Below are 23045 nucleotides of genomic sequence, written 5' to 3' on the forward strand. Positions count from 1 at the left end.
AGAATGGGGTCCTGAGAGAGTTCGACAAAGGCCCTTATGTAAGGTATTTCTATCCATTTTCCCTTTTGGAGGCAATATAATTGTAATTGTAAAAGGATATTACATTGTAAGGTCCCAAATATGGGCCAGACTTCATTGTCCTCTAGGTGATACTGAGGCCAAAGTGTTGCAAAAGAATACCAGCTTTTTCTTTTTAAGGTCTTTAGAGAAGTTAAATTTTTTCCAATTTTGTAAAAGACAGCCCAAAGGTGAATTCCTTGGAATTGATGAATTTTGACCCATTTTTTTTTTGCATGGGGCTGGAAGTCCCCCCCCCCCCTTAAAGGAGGATGTGAAAGTAAGCCTTGAGAAAAAAACACAAGAGGACAAAAAATAACCGAACTTTCCCTGATTTCCTTGTGCCCAGGAAATCCAGAGAATTGGGCACCCACTTAACTGACATTTCTCTAACCTTCTAGTGCCCAGAAAGTTCAGAGAATTGTGCTTTGAAGGGTATGCCCAGGTCCACGGCCTCAAACACAGCCACTGGACCGACAACCTGAGTCTCTAACTCTCTAGTGCCCAGAAAGTTCAGAGACTTAGGCACACACTAAAAAGTAACTGAGTTTTCCCCAATTTCCTTGCGCCCAGGAAATCCAGAGAATTCCCAGGTCCACTGCCTAACCAATAGACCAACAACCTGAGTCTATAACTCTCTAGTGCCCAGAAAGTTCAGAGACTTTGCCTGATACTGGAACCTGAAGCCAGGTCTGCAGATCCGCTTCCAAGGTGCTTGGAGAGCAAGTAGGGGATAGACAGAGGGGGAGGCTTACATACCTTCTAGTTTGAGCAGAAGAACTTGAGATTAGCAGCTTTCCCAGTCAAGGAACCATAAATGAAGAGGTTGAGGGGTGAAGGGGGACCAATGGTCCAGATCATGCTCGAATGAATTAGGCTCAAGCCTTCTCAAAGCCAAAGAAAACAAAGTTTATTAAAGATTCACCAAATTGGGTTGCCTCTTAAGGAATCCAAGCATTTGTAATGCTTGTATTCACAAGCAGGCCAGATAGAATCCCAGCTGGACAGAGTCTGAGCTGGATTGAATCTGAGCCTTTTGTGCTCATTTTTTAAAAATTCATTATTAGTTTTGCTTAAATCATCGATGGAAGGAGGTTGTTTTCCCTTACTTCTTCCAGAAATATCCTACAAGTCCAGCATTCTACTTCATGTTACCTCTGTAAGAGATGGAACTCTTGAGTACCCTTGCCATATGCAAAACAGAAACGACCCATGTGCAGACTGAGAGCCTAATTTTGAGGGGCTTTGACAACATTTCACCCTGTCATTCTTGTGCTGAAAGATGTTGCTCATTGATAGTCTTCTGGACTATAGAAGTCTAGAGAAGCAGTATGCAATTCAACAAACATTTATTAAGCACTTAATGTAAACAAGATCAGGGCAGCCAGATGGCATAGTGGATAGGGTACCTCGTCTGGAATCAGAAATCTGGCTTCAGACACTTGCTACAAGTGTGGCCCTGGGCAAATCACTTCACTGTTTCCTCATCTGTAAAATGAGCTAGAGTAGGAAATGGCAACCACCCCAGTATCTTTTTCCAAAAACAACCTTAAATGGGGTCACAAAGAGATGTCTACAATTGACAATACTTGAATAACAATGGTATGAAAGACAGAATAGAGAAAAAAATTGAGTGATCCTGTGTAGGGAGACTACATAGGAGAAAAGCAAGGGCCTGCATTGGAATGATGGTAGTGTGGGTGAGGAAGAGAAGGTACAGACAAGAGATGTGGAAAATAGTGTTGGAAAAAGAGATAGTTTTTTTGGTAGCCAAAATGCTTGTTTTTCTTTAAGGAGATGGTGGGCACAAAGTCCTCTGTAATTAATAACAACTCTGGGTACAGGAAAGGGGAATGGCCTTTGACTCCCAATGCCAATACTCTATTTCAAATAATTAATTACATGGTATAGAACTAAAACTGTCCCTATACTATAGCAGTTTTCAAATATTCGTTCCTTTGCCAACCTCAATATCATGCCAACTGATGATGACAAGTGAGGTTGGCAAAATGAACAGAAACATGTATCTGGCAGTGCAGTAAATCATCTTGCCTCCATATTTGGGCAAGTACCTAAGGCTTGGTAGGAATAAAGAGAGAAAAGATTCTACATCTTCAGCTTTGAAAATTGTAGGAAGATCTTTCCTATAGTTTATAATAAAATGAAATTTACTGAGTACCTGCTATGTGCCAGGCACTGTGCTAGGTGCTGGGGATACAGATGAAAATGAAAACATCCCATTAGGGAGCTTAGCTATACAGGGTGCAGGAGCATGCCATAGAAATATATACAAATGAATGGTGAAATACAATGTAATAGAGACGATATCAAGTCAGTAAGCATTTATTAGGCACCTACTATTTGTCAGGCATCATGATAAATTCTGAGGATATGAAAAAATGCAAAACAAGCAAAGGGCAGCCCCTTCCCTCAAGGAGCTTATATTCTAATGAAGCAGAAAACATGTAAATATATAGCTAACTGCAAAACACAAATGGATGATATGGAAAGATATCTTAGAGTGGAAATTTCTAGCAATGGATTAGATCAAGAAAGATGGAGGTTCAAATCTTACCTGTGGTATTTATTAGCTATGCCTCTACTGGCAAGTAACTTAAACTTCCTGAGTCAGTTTGCTTACCTGTAGAGGTGGAATTTGCACTAGGGTACCTCTGAAGTTCCTTCCTGCTCCAAAGCTGTGGTTCTAAGATTTTCATCTAAGAAATAACCATTATTACTATTATATATTTATATATATTAATATATTAGCTTTGTAGTAATACCTCCTTTCCCTAGTCCTGCATTGAGATAGAAATGAGATGATATTCTATAAAGTGCTTCAGAAAACATGAGAGGGCTTTATAAATGTCAGTTACTAATATGTTATAGAACGTAGTTTGGGGAGGTGAGAGAACAATGCCAACTGAAAGGACAAGGAAGACTTCATAGAGAAGGTGCCAGCTGAGCTGAGCAATGAATGAAGAAACAGCTCTAAGAGGAAGGAGGTGAGGAGGAAGAGCATGTCAGGCTAGAGGAACAGCATGTGCAAAGATATGGAGATTCGTGGTTGAATGATGTTTTTGGAAAAAGTTGAAAGGTAGAGTGTGTACAAAAGAATGAAGAATGAAGGTGGACTGTTAAATTAGACTGGAAAGGGAGGTTGTAGTGGAATTATGGAGGGCTTTAAAAGCTAGGTTCAAGAGTCTGTTTTTTATCCTAGAAGAAACTGGGAGCCACTGAAGATTTATGCACACAGGTGGCTGAGCCTATCTCAACAAGTCTGCTTGCTGAGATCAATGTGAGCTATTGATCCATGTGAGCTTTATCATCATGCACCAGGACTGCAAAATGTCAGTATAGATAGGTCCTAGACAGCTGTCTTGTTTAATCTTTACCTGAATAAAAAACCTCCCAATTCGCCCAACCACAAGGTTTCTGACCTTTGCCTGATGACTTCCAGAGGATAGAGACCCATGGGATTGCTCATGTAGATTAGTGATCTCATGACTTAAGAAGTTTCCTCCAGTGATGTCAATTACACATTGAGTATCTCTCAATAATGATAAGGACAATGTGGGTGACACTAATATACAGTACTTTATGGTTTAGAAAAACACTTAACATTTATTATCTCATTTAGTACGACTGATGTGGTCTTGTAGGCACAGGCTTTGGGAAGCCAGAATCACCTTCACACTATGAAATGGCAGAGATCACGTACCTGAAAGATGAGCACTTACAGGATGATCTGAAATCAATATACTGTTATTAATATACCATAATTATTATTATTAATATACAATATAATTATTATAATAATTAACAACAATAACTCACAGTGATCTGGTGCTTTAAGAAGTACTTTTCAAACATTCTTTCATTTGATCATCACAATAACCCTGCGAGACAGGTTATACTATTATTCCTCATTTTGCAGATATGGAAATTACAGGTCAGAGAGTATAAGTGACTTGCCCAAGGTCACATAACTATTGAGTGCCTAAGGCAAAATCTGAACCTATGTGTTCCCAGCTATTCCTACTGTATGTTCTCTACTAAGCCACACTGACTCATTGCAAGTCACATCCATTTTACCTTTGAAAAAAAGCCTTATGGTTTCCACTGCCAACTCCTAACAGGACGATTACCACTGTGTATCTCTTCACAATATAGTTAGTAATTAATCAATATTGATTGAGCTCTCCTCTGGGCCAGGTACTGTTTTGGGTGCTAGAAGTATGAATAAAAAGAATGTAAGAATCCCTGTTTTCAAAGAGTTTACCTTCCCTAGTGACCCACAAAGTCCCATATTTTCCCAAACAACAATTAAGAAAAAGGGTAAAAAATAATGGACAGATACATGCCTAAGCAAGACTGTCCAGTCTAATGAATCCTGACGCCCTAAGAACTTAAGAGGATCTAGGTTGGGATGGGAAGGTGAGAGAGAGAAGATTGGTTTACATGGGCAAAGGGAAAATCAAGATAAAGTCAGTGGATAGGGCCTGTCTGGAAACCAATGAACACAATTTATTCTCTTGTCAGCAGAAGCAAGGAAAAACCACCAAGACCAAGCCCCCTTGTTTTTATATCCATGCCTATAATTATCTTCTGGCTGCTCCTAATTTTAATATCACAGCAGAACATGCCAAAAAAAAAGGGAATTCTACTTCCAAAACCAGCTTCTAATTAAGAGAAAGGAACACATGAATACAAGAACGTGACTGGTGAGTATTCTTTAAGCTGCTGTCATGTAAAATGGGGCAGTGGGTCAATCTTTTTAGGAGCCGATGATGAATAAACCCTGGGTCATGGCCACAGCAGTGGAAGGACGATAAGCATGCATTAACAGAGTGGGAGCCATAATCACAAGGAATAAGCGTCATTGGTTTAAAATGTATACTGTAAGTGATTCTGGAGCCACTAAAAGGCAGTTATTAAACCAGCATGAAAGACTATAGGCCTACTTTATCGGAGTAATTAAAAGCTCTCATTAAGTTTATGGCTCCTTGGACCATTGCAAGCATCTCAAAAATGGAGGGGAATTGCTAATTGGGGCATTATGAATGGCAGACAGGGTGACATCCCGAGTTCAGCAGGAACAGTGACTCAGTATGGAAGTCCTTTTCAACATGGTGAAGTGAGAGGGCTTCTGCCTTTGGAGCTACAAGTCAAATCACAATGATTTATTAAGCACTTGCAATTTTTTAGACACTGTGTTAAATACAGAGGAGACAAAGAAAAGCAAAAAACAAGTCCTGTCCTCAAGGAGTTAATCAAGTCACAAGACATGAGTCCAACCCTTGACTTTGCTGTTTGCCACCTGTGTGACCCTGGGTAAATTGTTTCCTACTTTGATGCCTGTTTCCTCATCAGTAAAATAAATGAGCTGGATTAGATATATTCTAAGATCCCCTCAAGTTCTAGATCAATGACCTTTCCTACAGGTTACATGAAGATTCTGCTATCCATGTTAGTGATCTTTCTTTCCCACTTTTTCCCAGCAATAGTGTGGATGAGGGATCATGGCATACATTTACCATTAGGATTCCGATATTCTATTCTAGTTTTAGGCATCAGCTGACAGTAATGACAGCCATCATTACTGCGGCGACTTGCTCCTGCCCGAGAATTTCATAAGAAATGTCCCTATCCACTTGCCATACAGAGATACTCGACTGGAATCCAAGAGCCTGTGGAAATTTCCCAGGAGAGTCTTTCACTTTGAATTTGTGAAATTCTAACTTCCCTTCTTAAAAGATCAGTCAACTAAGGCCTGGCATTTTCTAATTCCTATCCCTTATTTCAGTACAGGGAAAAGTCATGACTTGGTTCTCAAGTCTATAAATATTTACCAGGAACAGGACTTATTTATAGGATTTTAGAACTTGAAACTTAGAGCTCATCGAATTCAACCCTTTTTTAGAAGGAGAATTAAACTGAGTGCAAGAGAGGTGAAGTAGCTCACCAAGATTATACATTTAGCAAGCACATAGACAGGACTTGAACCCATGCCTTCTGACTATAAATCCAGGATTTACTATCCTATACAAAGACACTGGAGTGGTTTGCCATTTCTTTCACCCAATTTCTTTTGCAGATGAGGAAACTGAGGCAAACAGAGGTTAAGTTACTTGCTCAAAGTCACACAGTGTCTGAAGTCAAATTCAAACTCAGGTTTGCCTCACTCCAGACCTGATGCTCTATCCACTATGCCACCTAACTGCTCAATAAAACAGAGATAACATTAATACGTGGTTTTCTAAGTCAATATGCACCCACAGGGATCCCTCTGTATGGTTTAGAGACCCTTGTTTCTATTTTAGTTTGATGTCATTGGCCTACAGCACCAAAGAATACTGCAAGACACATTCAAGAGGTTTGATAGGGATTATAAAATCACAAGATAATACACTTGAAGCTGAAAGAGACCTTAAAGTACAACCTTCTTGTTTTACAGATGAAGTAACTAAGTCTCATAGATGTGACATTCAACTCCCCACACACACACACACACACACACACACACACACACACACACACACACACACATGCATACACTGAGAATTGTAATCCTCAATTGATGTTGAACATCTACAAGGAATGTAATCTCATTAAATCCATATTAATCAATCGATATGCAATTATTAAGCACCTTCTAGGTACTAGGCACTGCACTAGATTATGGGGACACCAGCACAAAGAATGGAACAGTCCCTACTCACAAAGAGCTTCTGTTCTAATGGAGGAGGAAACGAGCATATAGGAATGTTGTTTCTCATCCTCTGTTTTTGAAGAGACCCAGTGATGTCACAAGTGACGTCTTGACTTGAGGGTAAATCGGATATAAGTGAGGCAGAGCTACACAAAATTGTTGGTCGCATTCTCTCTTCCAGAGCCACTGAAGTTCAGTGGCAAGGCAAAAGTCAAGGTTACTGGCAGTGGCCTGGGATGCACTGGGTGATCTCAGCATTTTTGATGTCTAAGCTTTAAACACTTCAGAACATATGCTTCACTAATCTAATCATAGGTATATGTGTACACATCACACACACTTATATGTGTATATATACACATATATGTGTATGTGCATATGTGTACATATAAAATATATTTATATGTTTTATATCATTTCTATTCTATTTTATATTATACATATATATTATATGTATATATTAAAATGCTATATATTTTATTAAATATATCTTATATTCTATGTATATTTTTGTATTATGTGTATTGTGCGTATGTATATATCATATATATATATATACATACTTGTGTGTATGACAACACATCAGAGCTTTATATGAGGACACTGCTACATCCTGTACCTTGGCTCAAATTTCCATTTGAGGATACTCAAAGGGTGGTTAGGATCTCATGATGTAATAACAGCTATGCTTTAAATGATGCTTCAAGATGTACAAATCAATTTATCTTCACTATCTCAATGATTGAGCTTCCAAACAACACAACGGGGTAGGTACTCCAGGTGTTACCACCCCCATTTTATAGAGGAAGAAGCTAAGTCTGAAACTGTCATGGTCTCACACCTAGGAAGTGTCTAAGGAGGAATCAAACCTGGGTTTCCCAACCCCATATCTCTACTATACAGTTTGATCAGGGTACTTTCATATGTTGATTTTGTTCCTTTAGTTACCTAAGAAAATGAAAATGGATGAAAAACGTGGAAGGTAGGCAAAGTCCTTTAACCTCTGATGTTCCTGGAGACCATGGGTCCTAGAATATGACTATTAGTACTTAGCACACTGCATGGTAATTAGTAGGTATTTAATAAATATTTATTTATCTGACTGTGCTAATAATCCCAACAGCAAAAGGTACCTAACTTACTACCACTACCTCAGGATCTGTGTTCTTGAAAGTGTCTCACCCTCTTGAGTAAACCCAAATAGACTGAGAATGCTTCCACAGTAATACACATATCACACAAAATCCTGCTTTAAAATAATTTCAATACAAATTGGACAATTTGCTGTTTCTCATATTTATTCCACTTGGATGCCAATTACTTTCTCCTATACAATCAAGCTGAAAAATAAATCCTTGTGTGTATATGTGTGTGTGTGTGTGTGTGTGTGTGTGTGTTTTCCTCCTTGCCAGAGGAACAAGCAAATGACACAGAGATCTGTGGTGAAATCCGGAAGGACTTTTGGTGTCCTTGATGAAGATTATACACTAGAGAGAAGGGGGGAGATCCCTACCTACCAAAAACCTGAGACACTCCAGCCATGGAGCTCCATTAAAACATGATGCTTCTGAGAATTGTAGGATAAAAAAAAGTTCTTGGTAGCTAATAATCTAATCTATGTCCTAAGACTGAATTTGAGCTCCTCCCATGAGACCAAAGGATCATAGTTTTCTAGCTAGAAGGGTCATCTCATCCAAGACCTTCATTTTTCTAGTGGAGGCAACCAGCCGGGAGAGAGGTGAAGCAGCTTAGCCAAAGTTATCCGGGTAACAAATGGTTGAGATACCAGGCATAAGCTCATGTCTGCAGACTCCAGAGCCAACCCTTTTTTCACCACACCAAGCATCTTTTGCAAGACAGTTTCAGAGAAGTGGAAATGCATTTTCATGTTCATTATCTTTGGCTGCGGACTTCCTCAGAGGAAATTTGCCAGTCTGATAAATTAGCCAATATGTGGCCAATCTCCTCCCAACCTTTGCAAATGTCAATTGGTATGAGGGGCATAAAACAAATTGCATTCCATAACAAGGCAGAGTGAACCATGGGCACTCTTTCATCATGAAGGACCGTATGTTTGAATTATGCATCTGAACTGGGGCTGCTAGTTTCAACACTAGGCAAAGAACAATCCTTTTCAGAGAAAATCTCATGGTTCCTGACATCAGCAAAATTCAACTTGCAAGTAGCAACAGCTTTCGGAGCATGCTCCTGACGAATCCAGGAAATATTACTTCATTTAATAGCCACAAATGGGAGTTCTCCAGGGTCCTGGCCATGTATAGATACCTCAGCAAACACTAGTATGCACAATGCCTATTAGAATGTCATAGTTAGATCTCAAATGTTTTAAAGGAGTGCATTCAAAGTTATACAGCCATAGAGTCACATTGACCATCACCGTTATCTTTTTTAAAATTTAAATTCAATTAAAATCCCATGATTACTATGTGACTAGGGCAGGACAAATTGGGGCACTGAAATTTAGGAGAAGCAAATTTTAACATATGCATTCTTTCAGGAACTAAATACCACGATAATAACTAATTCATCACTCTCACTTGACTTAATTAATATTTATTAATTACTTGTGTTATTTTCACATTAAGAATTATAAAGTCTAACTAAAGGACTTTTTGTGCTACTTACTTCATGGTGAGGGCATATTTGTTTTGTGCTATCTTCCTTAAGTACCTATATAACTAGTATTTACTTCTCTGTGAATGCTATGACCCCTATTGAATCAAATCTAATGTATCATTTTAATGCCAAAATTAGATGTACCATGGCACAACAGATAGAGAACTAGCCTCAGATTCAGGAAAACCTGAGTTCAAGTTCCATTTCTGACATACTGTCTGTGACCTTAGACAAATCATTTACCCTTTCCATATTTCCATGCTCCAGATTATAAATAGCCAGGTGCCAGTTTGCATTGGTAGAGAGGATTCCTTACTGTGAGGACTCTTGATGCTGTTGAAACAACAGATCCAAAAGAAAATGCTAAAATCATAGATCTTGCCAACTAGCTAAAAGATAGAATATTAAAAAGGGTGAAGGTCACAAGGTGCTTGGTAATTATGCCCTGAGTATCACTATTTCACAAGGAGGGGCTTGAATGACATCACTTGTAATTTCTCTAATCTAAGTTTCTACTTGTCAAAAACTTTTGAAGACTGTCATGGACTGCTGACCCACTGGGAAATGGTGGCCCAATTTCTTTTTCTCAAGGCAGATGACCAAGCACTTTGTAATACCACCAGCATGTAACAAACAGCCTGCCTTGTCAAAGGCTATTTATCATCACCACCACCAAGAGGACAGGAAGTCTTCTCCTTGACGAGAATGAGAAGTGCTCCATCATGTGGGATCATGCCATCCTTTAAGGAGTATTGACCTGTTCGTTCAGTCACAGTTGGACATCTCCCTCTCTTCACTTACCCACAATTCCTACTGTGTTTGTTGATGATGTGGGAGTGGGAGCAGGAGCTGAGGAGGCAGGCTTCTCAAGCAGTCGGCAAAAGGCTAGGTCATGACATCCTCATAGGAAGCTTAAAAAGGATTTGTCTTTATATAAAAAGGGGGTGGGTGGGAATAACTTGATGCAGTGAGATAGTTTCACTGATGATCCAGGGCCTTTCAAGAGATGCTAAAATCACTCAGCAAAAGCCCAACTGAGCACATAGGGATTCCAACCATTTGGTTGGGAGTCAGAAGCTATAGCCAGTCCTCCAAATGCCCTTGATCCACACTCTCAAGCCATAGGGTGTCCCCAGGCTGGAGGGTCTCCTGCTCCTAGAGTGAATACAGGATAGAATTTAGAAACCCATCTTTTCTAGAGATCCAAAAGATCTCCCCAATTTCATAGAGGGAAGTTAATTTATTTTCCTTCCTTTACCCTCTTTTCCTGTCTCTGCACTGCCTGAGACTATAATGGACAGGATTCTCAACTGGACTCGACCTCCCAATGAGCCTCCCTCTGGCCCCTAAGTTGCTTTGTATGAATCAGCAGTTGCGACACTGGAAACAAACCAGTCTGCCTATGAGTCAGCCTCAGTTCAGAATGGATGGCCCGGACAGCTACTGGACAACTAGGTCTGCTCAGAGCCTGACTCAAAGCTCTTTACATTTTATAACTGACCTTGAACTCCAATGTAGTACTGAAGAGGTCTCCTTGAAGGGTTTTCAGACACTAGGTCTTGAGGTTATAGCATTCAAAAATGCGAATTATGAAAAACAGCATGATATGAAAGAGAGAAAGGCAGGCTTTGGACACAGGAGAAAACTGTACAGAAAGCAATTCAAACCACTGAGTCTGCCCAGCTGTGGGACCTTGGGAAACTCACAACCTCCTGTGCCTCATTTTCCTTCTCTATAAAATAGAGATAATATTTACACTCCTTACTTCACAATATTGTGAAAAAAGACTTTTGTAAATATGAACATACTGCCAATATTTTATCATAGCTCCATACATAGTAGAATGAGTGAATGAATGAAAATAAAAACATGTATTGTTTTGTTATTGTTTACAAAGCCCTCTGGTGAGGATTGAACAGTCCCTACTCTCCAGGGGCTCACATTCTAATGGGGGTGATCACACAGATGGAAAATTTCAGCTGCAAGTCAGATGGGAAGGCCCCATGGTCCTGAAGGGACCGCAGCTAAGTGGATAGTGATGCCTCTTCTTCTACTGATAAAATCCTGTCAGTTTCTGAAATTGAAACAATTGACAATGCCAAGGACTTTAAGAACTTTCCATAGTAGTCCGGCCAAACCATAAATAGTTGAAATGATTCCTGTTTCAAAGGGTCACCTCTCATATCATCACAGAAGTATTTACACAGATATATTCTCCAGAGTTGGCTGATTTTGCTGAACTACCTTTATTTCTTTCTTAAAAACAAACTCCTTGTTATAGGATGGTTTTCTGGGTAGGGTAGAGGGCAGGGAGGTAGGTATTCTGAAATGAAGCTGGTGCAGAAGGAAAATATAACAATGAAAAATTTTAAAGAACAAAAAAGAGAATAAAGGAAATTACTTCCTACTTTCTCATCCATCTACTGTCACTAATTAGTTATGTGACCTTGAGCAAATTTCTCCCTTGTTCTGTGCCTCACTTGTTAATCTTTTTAAAAAATCGCGGTGTTGAAGGCACGGAGTCCCAGAATCCAAGAGTAAGACCCAGGAACCACGAAATCCAACCCCCATCTAAACATCCCTTCTATAATACATCTGACAGGTAGCCATCCAACTTTGTTTAAAGACCTCTTCAGTGCTATCCATTTGCTTTTATATAGCTCTAGTATGGGCAGCTATCAAGAAGATTCATCTTCATAAATGCAAATCTAGTTTCAGACATTTCCAAGCTGTGTGACCCTGGCAAGTGACTTAATCCGGTTTGCCTCAGTTTCCTCATTCATAAAATGAGCTGGAGAAGAAAATGGCAAATCACTCCAGTATCTTTGCCAAGAAAACTCCAAAGTGAGTCACAGAGAATTGGACATGATTAAAACAACTGAACAACAAGAGCTATGGTGGTTAGGAAGTTTTTACTGGATATTGAGTCTGAATCTACCTCTTTATAAATTCCACTCATTGCTCCTAATTCTGCCTTTAGGTCAACCAGAACCCATCTAAAATTTTTTGCAGTTGTCAAACTGTCAAATACAAGACATCAGATAATGCTTCTATCCTAATTCTTCTTGAAATTAATCATCACCTGTTCAACTGATTTTCATATGACAAAAATTCAAGAATTTTTCACCAATCTTTTAGAAATTCTCTGAATTTATCAATGGCCTTCCTAAAACATGATATCCCAAAACTTTAAACCTTACTGCACTCTGAAACCCATAGATTGGACAATACTAGGCCCCTGCCCAAGCTCCACTTAAGGGCTGTTTTCGGGACCCTCCTGACTTTAGAGTGATTAAAAAGAGTAACTGTTGCTGTTTCCCTCCCAGCCTGATATAGCTATTTTTTATTTATTTTTTTTGCCTCATTAAAGGGCCCATCCCCTGATTACTTCTTAAACAGGCCTATTCACTGGATGGGCGTTACCTCACCCTAAGTGAGTACCTGAATAGACCTTGGCCTAAAAGGGCCAAGGTCTCCCGTTGCATCCTGGGACATGTCCAGTCATCCTGACGAATATCTGATCACGGAATCCAGATGGCTCTGGAGAAATGAGGCTGGTGACCTGCACAGCCCTCCCCCAAGTCATGTCATCACTTCTCTGCTGGCATGGTCTTCTTTGGCAGTGAAGGATGAACACAACAACAACATCCAGAATAGTACAAGCATTCCAAAGGAAGTCTAGCCAGACAGTGGAATTATTACCTCCCAATCCTGGATCTTAAGCCTTTTTTTTAATTTGCTCAAGATTAAGATTATAGATCAACTAGGTTGCATAGTAGATAGAGTGCCAGGCCTAAACTCAGGAAGACTTATCTTTCTGAGTTCAAAACTGACCTTGGACACTTACTAGTGGGCAAGTCATTTAACTCTGTTTGCTTCAGTTTCTTCATCTGGAAAATGAGCTGGAGAAGGACATGGAAAACCCCTCCAGTATCTTGGCTACAAAAATCCCAAACGGGGACAGGAAGTCAGACATGACTGAAAAGTGATTGAACAACAACAAAAGATTACATTAGATTTAGGGACCATTATTTCACATTCAGCTCATACTGAGTTTACTGATCACTAAAATCAGCAGCACTTTTTTTTCAGATAAATTGTTGTCTCGTCATGTTTCCACCGTCTTGTAACTACAACATTGACTTTTGGAATTCAAGTGTGTTACTTTACATTTATCCTCATTAAATTTATTCTCCTAACTTTTTCCTTTCCTCTTGTCTCCCTATCTCCTTAGATTCTAATGGAAAGCATTCTCAACTGAACTTGGCCTCCCTATGAGCCAGAATAAAGTGCCCAGGCACCTTCCTGGAGGAAAAAATTATTGGACTGCTTTTTCTGGATAGCATAGCAAATAACTGGAATCTTTAAAATATCATTGTATTATATAAGTTTGGCTAAATGTCATAACCTGCTGAAATATTTTTGAATCTTGACCTCTGTTATTTAGTTTTTTCTTTTTCCTCCCAGCTTCATATCTTCAAATTTGATAAGCATACCATCTATCCTTTATCCATGTTATCATTAAAAATGTCAAACAACACAAGACCAAGCACAGATCCCTGCAAAACTCCACTGAGGACCTTCTTCCAAGATGGTAACAGACTGTTATTGAATAACTTTTTTGATCTCATGGTCTCTATAAGACCACGAGATCAGATGCTTTGCTAAAATCTAGTTAAACTCTCTCAACAATATAGCCTTGCACTACCCACTTAGCAAACTGGTCTAAAAAGGAAATGACATTTTCTGGGCACTGCGTCTTCCCAGCGAAGCCACGTTGGCTATTGGTGATCATTGCTTCTACTCCTCCACTTAAAAGTCTCTGAATTTCAGGACTGAAAGAGCCCCTTGGACCAGTATATACACAATAAAAGCTTCAATATTCTGAACACCAGAAATATCTACTAATTGGTATTTCTTCCAATCCATATTATAGTGATAGTTATGGCAATAATGAATACCCTAATGTATTTTCAGATCCTGAACTATCCATAAATGATGCATTGATGCTTAGTACAGTATACCTCTTTATTCTAGGCTCATTCTTTGAAAACTAGTAGCCCATGCATGGCCCATGCAGTTGCTTCTCAACTAACAGAACTCGATTTCTAGCTAGCCAGAATTTCACTTTCCATGACCATATTGAATAGCAAAAAGGAAAGTTTACTGTCTATAGATACAGCCTGCATACATGATACCCTTCATATAAGGACTACGAGATTAAGACAGTCTGAGTCAACATTTCACTTTCTTTAAATGCTTCTGAAAGCTCAACTTCTAGATGTGTCAATAACCAACGTGGTTGTGATTCTCATTCATCTGACCTCCAACTATTGGGTGACTTGAGGGAATATCTGATAGAGGCAACTGGAGTTTCACTTCATGGATCATGTCGACATGCAGAGAGAGCATCCAACTCATTTTTCTCAAAGTCAATCTCCTTTTCTTTTCTCCCTATGTACCAACATATTCTTCTGTGAAAGGTTAAATTACTTGTTTCCTCAGAAAACAGAGCCCAAGAGGGGTAAGGGCTGTAGTGTTGCCTGTCCCATCCTTTTCAATTTTGCATCTGCAAAGAATCAGGGAATCAGAAAAAAAGAGAAGGCACTCAATTTCAGGTTTTCGTTATCTCTTCCCTCCCTAGAGAAGGACACATTTCAATCATGTTTTTCCTTCTGACCGCCTGAATTTCTACATGCTACAACTACTAATGCTCTTTATTAGTCTTTTCTATGGTCACTTTTTGGAAAACTTCTATTCAATATCCTACCAGCAGTAATTTGAAGTTTATCCTAAGTGTTTGGGTGAAGTCTGCTTGCTGTCATAGGAGAAGAGTCCATCTCTCTCCCTAAGGGATAATTTCAGAGCAGCAGTAGAAACCAAGTATCCTTTAGCTCTTTTTAAATTAGTGAGGCATAAAAGTCACCACTACAGTTTAGGAATGGGGAAGATATTCTTCCCCATTATTGCAACTTATTTCCTAAGCAGAAAAACCTAAGAACTTGAAAAAAATCAAATATGGAAGGATTTCATGATCATATTGGCATTGGAGGATAAAAATAACATTACAGTGAGAGAAAAGACCTAGGCTTGAGGTTTGGGGGACATCAACAGTTGGTGACCGGGATAAAACTCTAACAAGAGAGAATGAGAAGGAGCGGTCATATATGTCGGAGAAGTACCAGGAGACAATAGAGTCATGAAGAGAGAGGGCCCCAATGAGGGTGATTGACAGTGTCAAAGTATAAAAAAGTCAAGGATGAATACTGAGAAAGGGCCATCAGAAGTGGCAATTAAGAGAAGATTGGCAGCTGTGTAGAGAGCAATGTGGCTTGAATGCTGATTTTGGAAGCCAGATTGTAGGGGGTTTAGAAGCAAATAAGAGGGGAATGAATAGATGCACCTAGTGCAAACAGTTTTCTTAAGGAAATTTACCAAGAGGAGGATAGATGATAGCTAGTGGGGCTAGTTGGATTAAGAGAGTTTTTTATTAAGATATAGACATGTTTATAGGCAGCAGAGACAGGGAGAATGTAAAGAAAAGAGAGTGGGGTTAAGAATAGGAGCAATCTGGTGGAGAATATGGGAAGTGATAGAATCAAGGTTACATGTACAAACAGTGCATTTAAAAAAGAGAATTTTTCGTGTGAAATACGGGTAAAGTAGTGGGTAGTGGGAAAAGCTGTCTGAGTGACTAGAGATGAAGGCAGAGGGAGAAAATGGAACTCTCAGCAAATGTCCTTAATAATTTTGGTGAAGAATGAAGCAAGATCCTCCCCTGAAAAGGTCAGACAGGGAGTCCATTGGAGGTGTGAGAAAGGATCAAAATATTTTGGAAAGTCACTATTTGGATTGGAATAGCAAATCAATTTTGGGGGTCGGGGAGAAAAGGTTTGCCTTGCTATAGTGAGGGCCCAGCTGAGATTATATAACAGAAATTTGCAGTGGACCTAATCAGGATGATTCTGTGATAGCAGTAAAGGAGGCAGATGATGGGAATATGGGGTTTGGTAAGGTGTGTTGAATGATGAGACAAAAAGGCAAGAGATTCAAATAAAAGATAATGTAGAGTCGAAATAGCTGACCAAGGAGTTGAAATAGGTAAAGGAAGACAGTGTAACCAGTAAAAGGGTGATGCCCTGTGAAAGAACCAAGAAAATAGAGGTATCATTATGCATAGATAAAATGAAATGATAAAAGATTATGATCAGATCAAAGAATTTCAAAGCACATGAAGATGAAGGTGGAATTCTTGTGGATGAAAGCAATCCACAAGGATGTGTCCATCTCTGTGTATAACTGAGCAGGGTAGAGGAGTAGGTCTTTTGGACTGCGTTAATTGAAAAACTTGGAAGTTAGTGTACTTGAGGGAGCATCAATATATATGCAGATCCCTTGTACCAGGCCAGGACTTGGGACAGAAACCAAAACTGTGAGTTGGGCACTGAACTCAATTAGGAAGGAAGAATGCTCTGGGAGTTTATAGAGAACAGCTCCTAGGATCAGGATTAGGTGATAGATTTGAATAGTCTGAACCTCAAAAGAGGATAGGTACGACAATGAATGACAATGGTAAAAGGAGATTCTAGAAAGGACACTAAGGAAAAAGAAGAATTCTGGCTTTTCTGCCATGATAGTGAGTGGGGGTGGGGTAGGAGGATATGATTGAAAGTGTAAGCAGTGCTGGGAAGGGTGTCCAGGAATGCAGGTTTATTGGGAGGGTGTCAGGGCTCAGTGAGGTCAAGAGATCATTAGTGGAAAGGAAAAGAATTAGGATGAATCAAATTTATTAATTATAGACCAGGAAGTACATGAGGATATCTGGTGTGGAGCTTGGGGCAGGAAGGGGTTGATGGGGATGGATACAAGGGTGTGGGCAGCTGGGTATGTGTAACAGGGTTTATACATTGATAGCTGGGAGTTCAGAATCAATAGCATGGAGAGAATATGAGGGGGTGGGAGTATACTAAACATTGACATCCAGATAGCATGTCAGTGGTTGGAGAGAAGTGCATTGAGGAAGATTGTTCAAGGTTTTCTCTCAATGTCCAAACTCCTACAAAGAGATGTGTCCTTTGATGCCTTGGAAGGTCCACTCATAGCAGGCAGAAGCCTTTAGAGGCACGGAAAGGTGGCCTTGGTAGGGAAGAGGAATCAGTTTAGGAGGCATGAGGTGGCAGTGTGAGGTGGGAAGTCTGAAGAGGTTGGGGGTGCAGGAGTTGGTCTGGTGGATGGCCTCTGGAACACCAGAGAAGGTCCTGTGAAGATGGAGGTGAGAGGTAAGTAGACCCCTGGCCTTGGAGTACAGAACAAGGCCTAGCTGGCAAAAGGTGTTGGGAAGGCTATGGAGTGCATATTAGGGCTAGGATGAAGGTGACCTTAGAGGTTATCTAGTACAAACCCTTTATTTTACAGATAAAAAAACTGAGGCTCAGAGAGGTTAAAGTACTTGCCTAGCTAGTAAGGGACAGAGTAAGAATTCAAAACCAGCCCCCTGACTCCAGATACAAACTACCCCTTTTATGGAAGAGAAAGTGTGAAATACAAACATTAATTCTGTATTTATGACCATCTTTGTATTTTTTAAATCAATTTCTCAATCTCTTATAAATCCCATAGCAATTCTTTCCTATTTTTCCTTCCTTCACAACTTCTTTTAACATTATCACTGAGGTCTGTGACCAATTTCTTCCTCACTACCCACTCATCTGCACAAAGCCCTAACCATTTGTTCATTTGAATTCCCTTTCAAAGATACTTCCATGGAGAAGTTTTATAATAACCTTTGAAAGGTTCAAGAAAATCCCTCCTCAGGGCTCAGGAAAGGTTGAAGCTCACCATCTATTTATCTTTCCACTTTTCAGCCTAAATCGCATCTGTGTACATCCTGACTACCTGGAGCAAAAATTTTGTTCCTAGCTAAGGCTCAAATATCACAACCAGTGATTAGTGTCAATACAGCCTTTATGTCCACAAAAGATAGTTGACTTTACATTTCCTCCTTGGAGCTCAAGATGCTTTGCCGATATTAGTTGCCAAATCAATGTGAGTTCTACAGTGCTCATGGGTAGACAAAGTTTACTAAAAGGTCATGTTGCCCACAGAACTTAAAACAACAAAGCCGTGTTCCACCCTGCAGAGGAAGGAAGCAATAGACAGGGAGATTTTGTAGGTTCCACAAAGACAAAGGGGATGATTTAAGTTGCAATTTGCTGTAGAAGATGGGGGAGGGGGAGGATAGGATCAAACATACATGTAGCAGACTTGACCTTGGCAAGGAGAAGGGCAACATCTTTACTGAAACTGGAGAAAAATAGCAGAAACTGATAGATGAAGTCAAGGAATCCTAAGATGGAGAGAATAGAAAAAGGAAGCTCATGTTAAGTGACTCCATTTTTTGTTTGTTTGTGTTTTTTTGGTAAGTAAAATAGGAGGCAAGGTCCTCAGCTTGGAAAATGGGGAGGAGGAAAGGAAAAGTTGTGGGAATTTGGAGGGGAAAAGGTTTTTAATAACTTCCTTTGAGAATGAGATTGCAAATCTGTTTGGGGGGAAAGTATTGCCTCACTGCAATGTTTTTGGGCCCAGTTTCAGTAGATAACAGGAATTGCCATACATAGCCAGTATGCATTATTATGAAATTTCCTCCAAATTCATTCAGCAATTGTAGGCACTAGTAAATACTTACTGAATGAATGAATGAATATATTAAAAACAATAATACAAAGCAGAATTCAATGCTCTTTCTAATGCTTACCACCTGTGTAATCTTGGTTAAATCACTGAACCTCCTGGACCTCGGGAGGAACCTCTGCAAAGTGATGAGAGATAAACTAGTATTCTCTGAGTATCTTCCAGGTCTAGGTCTAGGATCTTGTGATGACAGAGAGAGACAGAGACAGAGACAGAGAAAGAGAAAGAGACAGAGAGAGAGACAGAGAGAAAGAGAGAGACAGAGAGAGAGAGAGAGACAAAGAGAGAGACAGAGAGAGAGAGACAGAGAGAGAGAGACAGAGAGACAGAGAGAGACAGAGACAGAGAGACAGAGAGAGACAGAGACAGAGAGACAGAGAGACAGAGAGAGGGAGACAGAGACAGAGACAGAGACGGAGATACATCATAAATGATATGAAAGTTCTGAATAAAGAAAGTTTGTTTTCAAATGGTGTTCAGAGATTAGAGAAAGCTTGAATTGAATCTTGAAGGATTTCAACAGGCAGAAATGAGGGAAATGTGCTGGTAGCAGACATAGGGGAAGACACCAATGTAGAAAAGAGCAGGTTGTTCTTGTTATTACATGTTCATAGTTTAAAACTGGCCTTATGACTAGGCAGACTAGGCAACTATCTACCTAGTCATAGTATGATATGGGAAATTCCAGCATAATCTTTCTTCTCCCTGCCTAATATTACATCAACTCCCTGAAACAATCTTTGAAATTTCATGATTCAATCCTTTATAATTTGAAGCAGCATATTGTTAAGTACAGATAGCCCTGGAGGGGTCACATTTTAAGCCTTTATCATCCTCATGTGACCTCTACCATGTATATGTCTCAGAAACTTGTACAAAAACTCAACAAAATTGTTGTCAAAGATCTAACTGCCCTTGACTTTGTGACATAGTCATTATCACCCAGGTCTGTGTAATCTTTGTGCCAGGCCTCAGACCACTTACAGTGTACGGTCTGAAGCACAAGACATGTCCAGAGGCAAATACAATACAAAGGCATACAAGCAATCATACAGGGAATGCTACACAGATACGTAACCTCTCTAAAGCATCTCTGCCCCTCTGAAATATCATCTACTCCCTTTCTTTCTGTCTCTCTGTCTCTGTCTGTCTGTGTGTCTCTCTCTATCTGTGTGTGTCTGTCTATCTCTGTCTCTCTCATCAATGCATTCAGCTCACAGGTATAGAAGTCTGGCCTCTCTCTGTGTTCATTTGGGGACCTGGACATAACCAAAGAGCTAATGACTATTTTCTTAGTCCCAACAGCTCAACTGCCCACCTACCTAATTGTGGCAAAATACTTAGGTAGAATTGGTGTATAATTGAACACAAACCATGATGCAGTTAGAGCACAGACTGGGACATGAAACTCAGGATGGGGGGATTATGCTGGAAGGAGAAAGGAATTCTCAAAGGAGAGTAGGAATCCATCACAGACAAAACCATCTACCACATTTTGAAATTCTATTTATTTTATTTTGGGGGGAATTTTTTTATTTACACTTAAGTACAAAAATAAAAAATTTCCTTGCACACAGAAGACCGCAGTAGAGAATTCAATGTAAAATAATAAATTTTCATTTCAAGAAAACCTATATAATAAATACTACACATAGTTTTCAAAGTTGCCCAGCTTTTCTTTGCTTCCTTGTTGGTTAGATTTTGTTCTCTGCTGTGCATTTTTTACTTTATTCTCCCCTACCAACCATAAAGAAGTCTACAATTCTACAATTTCTATTCGTTTTATAAGCAACAAGACATTTCCATTCATTGGTGCCTATGCCTACCCATTTCTCTCATATATGAGCATATGTCCATATGAGACTAGTGTTGGGTTTGTTTTTTTTTTTGCTTTATGCTAATGATCCTTAATTGAATCCTAAAGGCCCAGATGTCCTTGATTAACATTTATTTCACTAACTGATGAAATTTACCTTTTATTTTACAGTCATCTTCTCTCTTAAAATTTCGACCTTCCAAGAACTGTTCGACATGTTACACCTGGGACTGTTTGTTACATCCCCTTCTACTTGACTGTCTCAGGATACCTTCCATCTTCCTTCATTTTATGTCATCTGTCCAGTCCAATTTTTGATCAAACAATATAGCAGAGAGTGTTTTCCAGTAACTCTTCTTTTTCCCTTTTGAAAAGTACATTTGATTTCTACATCTGTTTTTCCCCTTATGAAAAGAAGACACTCTTGTTAAAAGAAGCAACTTTCTTTTCACCATCCACACTCTACAACATACAATTTTTTTTTCTTTTTTTAAATTAATTTATTTGTTTTCAGTTTTCTACAATCACTTCCATAAGTCTTAAATTTTCTCCTCCTCTTTCCCTCCTCCGTTCCAGAGATTCCATGCAATCTTATGTGGGTTCTATACATGTGTTCTTATTAACCACATTTTCACATTAGTCATGTTGCACAGAAGAATTATAATGAATGGGAGAAATCAATGAGAAAAAAACAAAAAACATAGCACAAGAGAAAAGAGTCTGCTTCATTCTATGTTCCAATTCCATAGTTCATTTTCTGAATGTGTAGGACTGTATCCCAAAGACATCATAAAAATGGGAAAAGGTACAATGTACAAAAATATTTATAGCAGCTCTCTTTGTGGTGGCCAAGACCTGGAAATCGAGGGGATGTCCATCAATTGGGGAATGGCTGAGCAAGATGTGGAAAGCATACAATAGTATTCATATAATTGTAGTCTTAGAGTTCAAGAGAACTTAGCAGTCATCTATTCTAATGCCCCTGTTAGAAATAAAGGGTAGAGAGATCATAGAATCATAGAAATGGAGCTAAGAGAGACTTTCTGGGCCATGTAGTTCTCTCTCTCATTTTAAAGCTGAGGAAATGAAATGTAGGGATGTTATAGGATCATAGACATAAAGTTGGAAATGACCTTTGAGATTCTTTCACATTTTACAGATAGAGAAAGAAGAAAGGAAGGAAGGAAGGAAGGAAGGAAGGAAGGAAGGAAGGAAGGAAGGAAGGAAGGAAGGAAGGATAAAGGAGGGAAGGAAGGAAGGAAGGTAGGAGGGAAGAATAAAAGGTCCATAATAAACTCTAGGCCTTTTGAGTCCCAATCCAGTGCTTTCTCTAATGAGGGCACATAGTAAGCATTTAATAAATACTTGTTTTCTTCCTCCTTCCTTTCCTTCTTTTTTCTTACTTCTTTTCTTTCATCCTTCCTTATTCTTTCATTCCTCCCTTACTTTATTCCTTCTTCCCCCCTTCCTTATTTTCTTCATTTTTCTTGGACCACAGATCTTCACTTCATATCAAGGACTTCAAGGTATTTGTCTTGTGACAGCCATTTGTATCTATGTGAATCAGTCTTGGGATTTTTCTGGTATATTTCTTTCTGACAACATTAAGGAGGAAATAACAAACCTCTTTCATTCTCCTATCCCTCAGGTACACACCTCATTTGACTTTGATGCACACTGCAGAAGTGATTGGTATCTGCCATAAGAGATACTCCTCCTAAAAAATATTAGACTCACTCTTTGGAAAGTCCCATCAGAACTTGGCACCCCTGGGCCCAAAATTTTATCTTTCAAGACTAGAGGGTTTCCACTCCAGTTTCCCCCTCCTTGCCACCTTCCTCCTTCCAGTGGGATATTTGAAATGACAGAACCTAGAGGCCTCATCTTAAGGGGACTTCCAGATTGGGGAATGTTTCTGTCAACCAATCCCTGCATGAAGCTGGCACTGGGAGAGAATGAAAGTTGATTGTGTCAAAATATATAGCATCCCAGATTGTTTATGAGTATTAATTGAAGGTTTTTGCCCCAGAATGCTTTCTCTTCTGGTAAAGAACAAGAGAAAGAAGTCTCTTGGCTCAGCTATCAGAGGCTGAAAGTTCTTGGGCCCAGAAATGTGCATTTCTCATGCAAGTT

General features: G+C 39.4%; 1 long non-coding RNA gene across 1 annotated transcript in view; it reads left to right on the top strand.

Annotated features, from left to right (window-relative positions):
- Window positions 1–14386, top strand: part of LOC140531101 (uncharacterized) — a 122821-nt gene extending 108435 nt beyond the window's left edge. Inside the window, exons 3-4 of the long non-coding RNA XR_011976276.1 lie at window positions 4600–4781; window positions 13641–14386. This is a non-coding gene — a long non-coding RNA (uncharacterized lncRNA). The remainder of the gene's footprint in view (window positions 1–4599; window positions 4782–13640) is intronic.
- Window positions 14387–23045: the final 8659 nt, after the last annotated feature.

Source organism: Notamacropus eugenii, chromosome 3, assembly GCF_028372415.1.
Source record: "Notamacropus eugenii isolate mMacEug1 chromosome 3, mMacEug1.pri_v2, whole genome shotgun sequence".
Taxonomy (NCBI): domain Eukaryota; kingdom Metazoa; phylum Chordata; class Mammalia; order Diprotodontia; family Macropodidae; genus Notamacropus; species Notamacropus eugenii.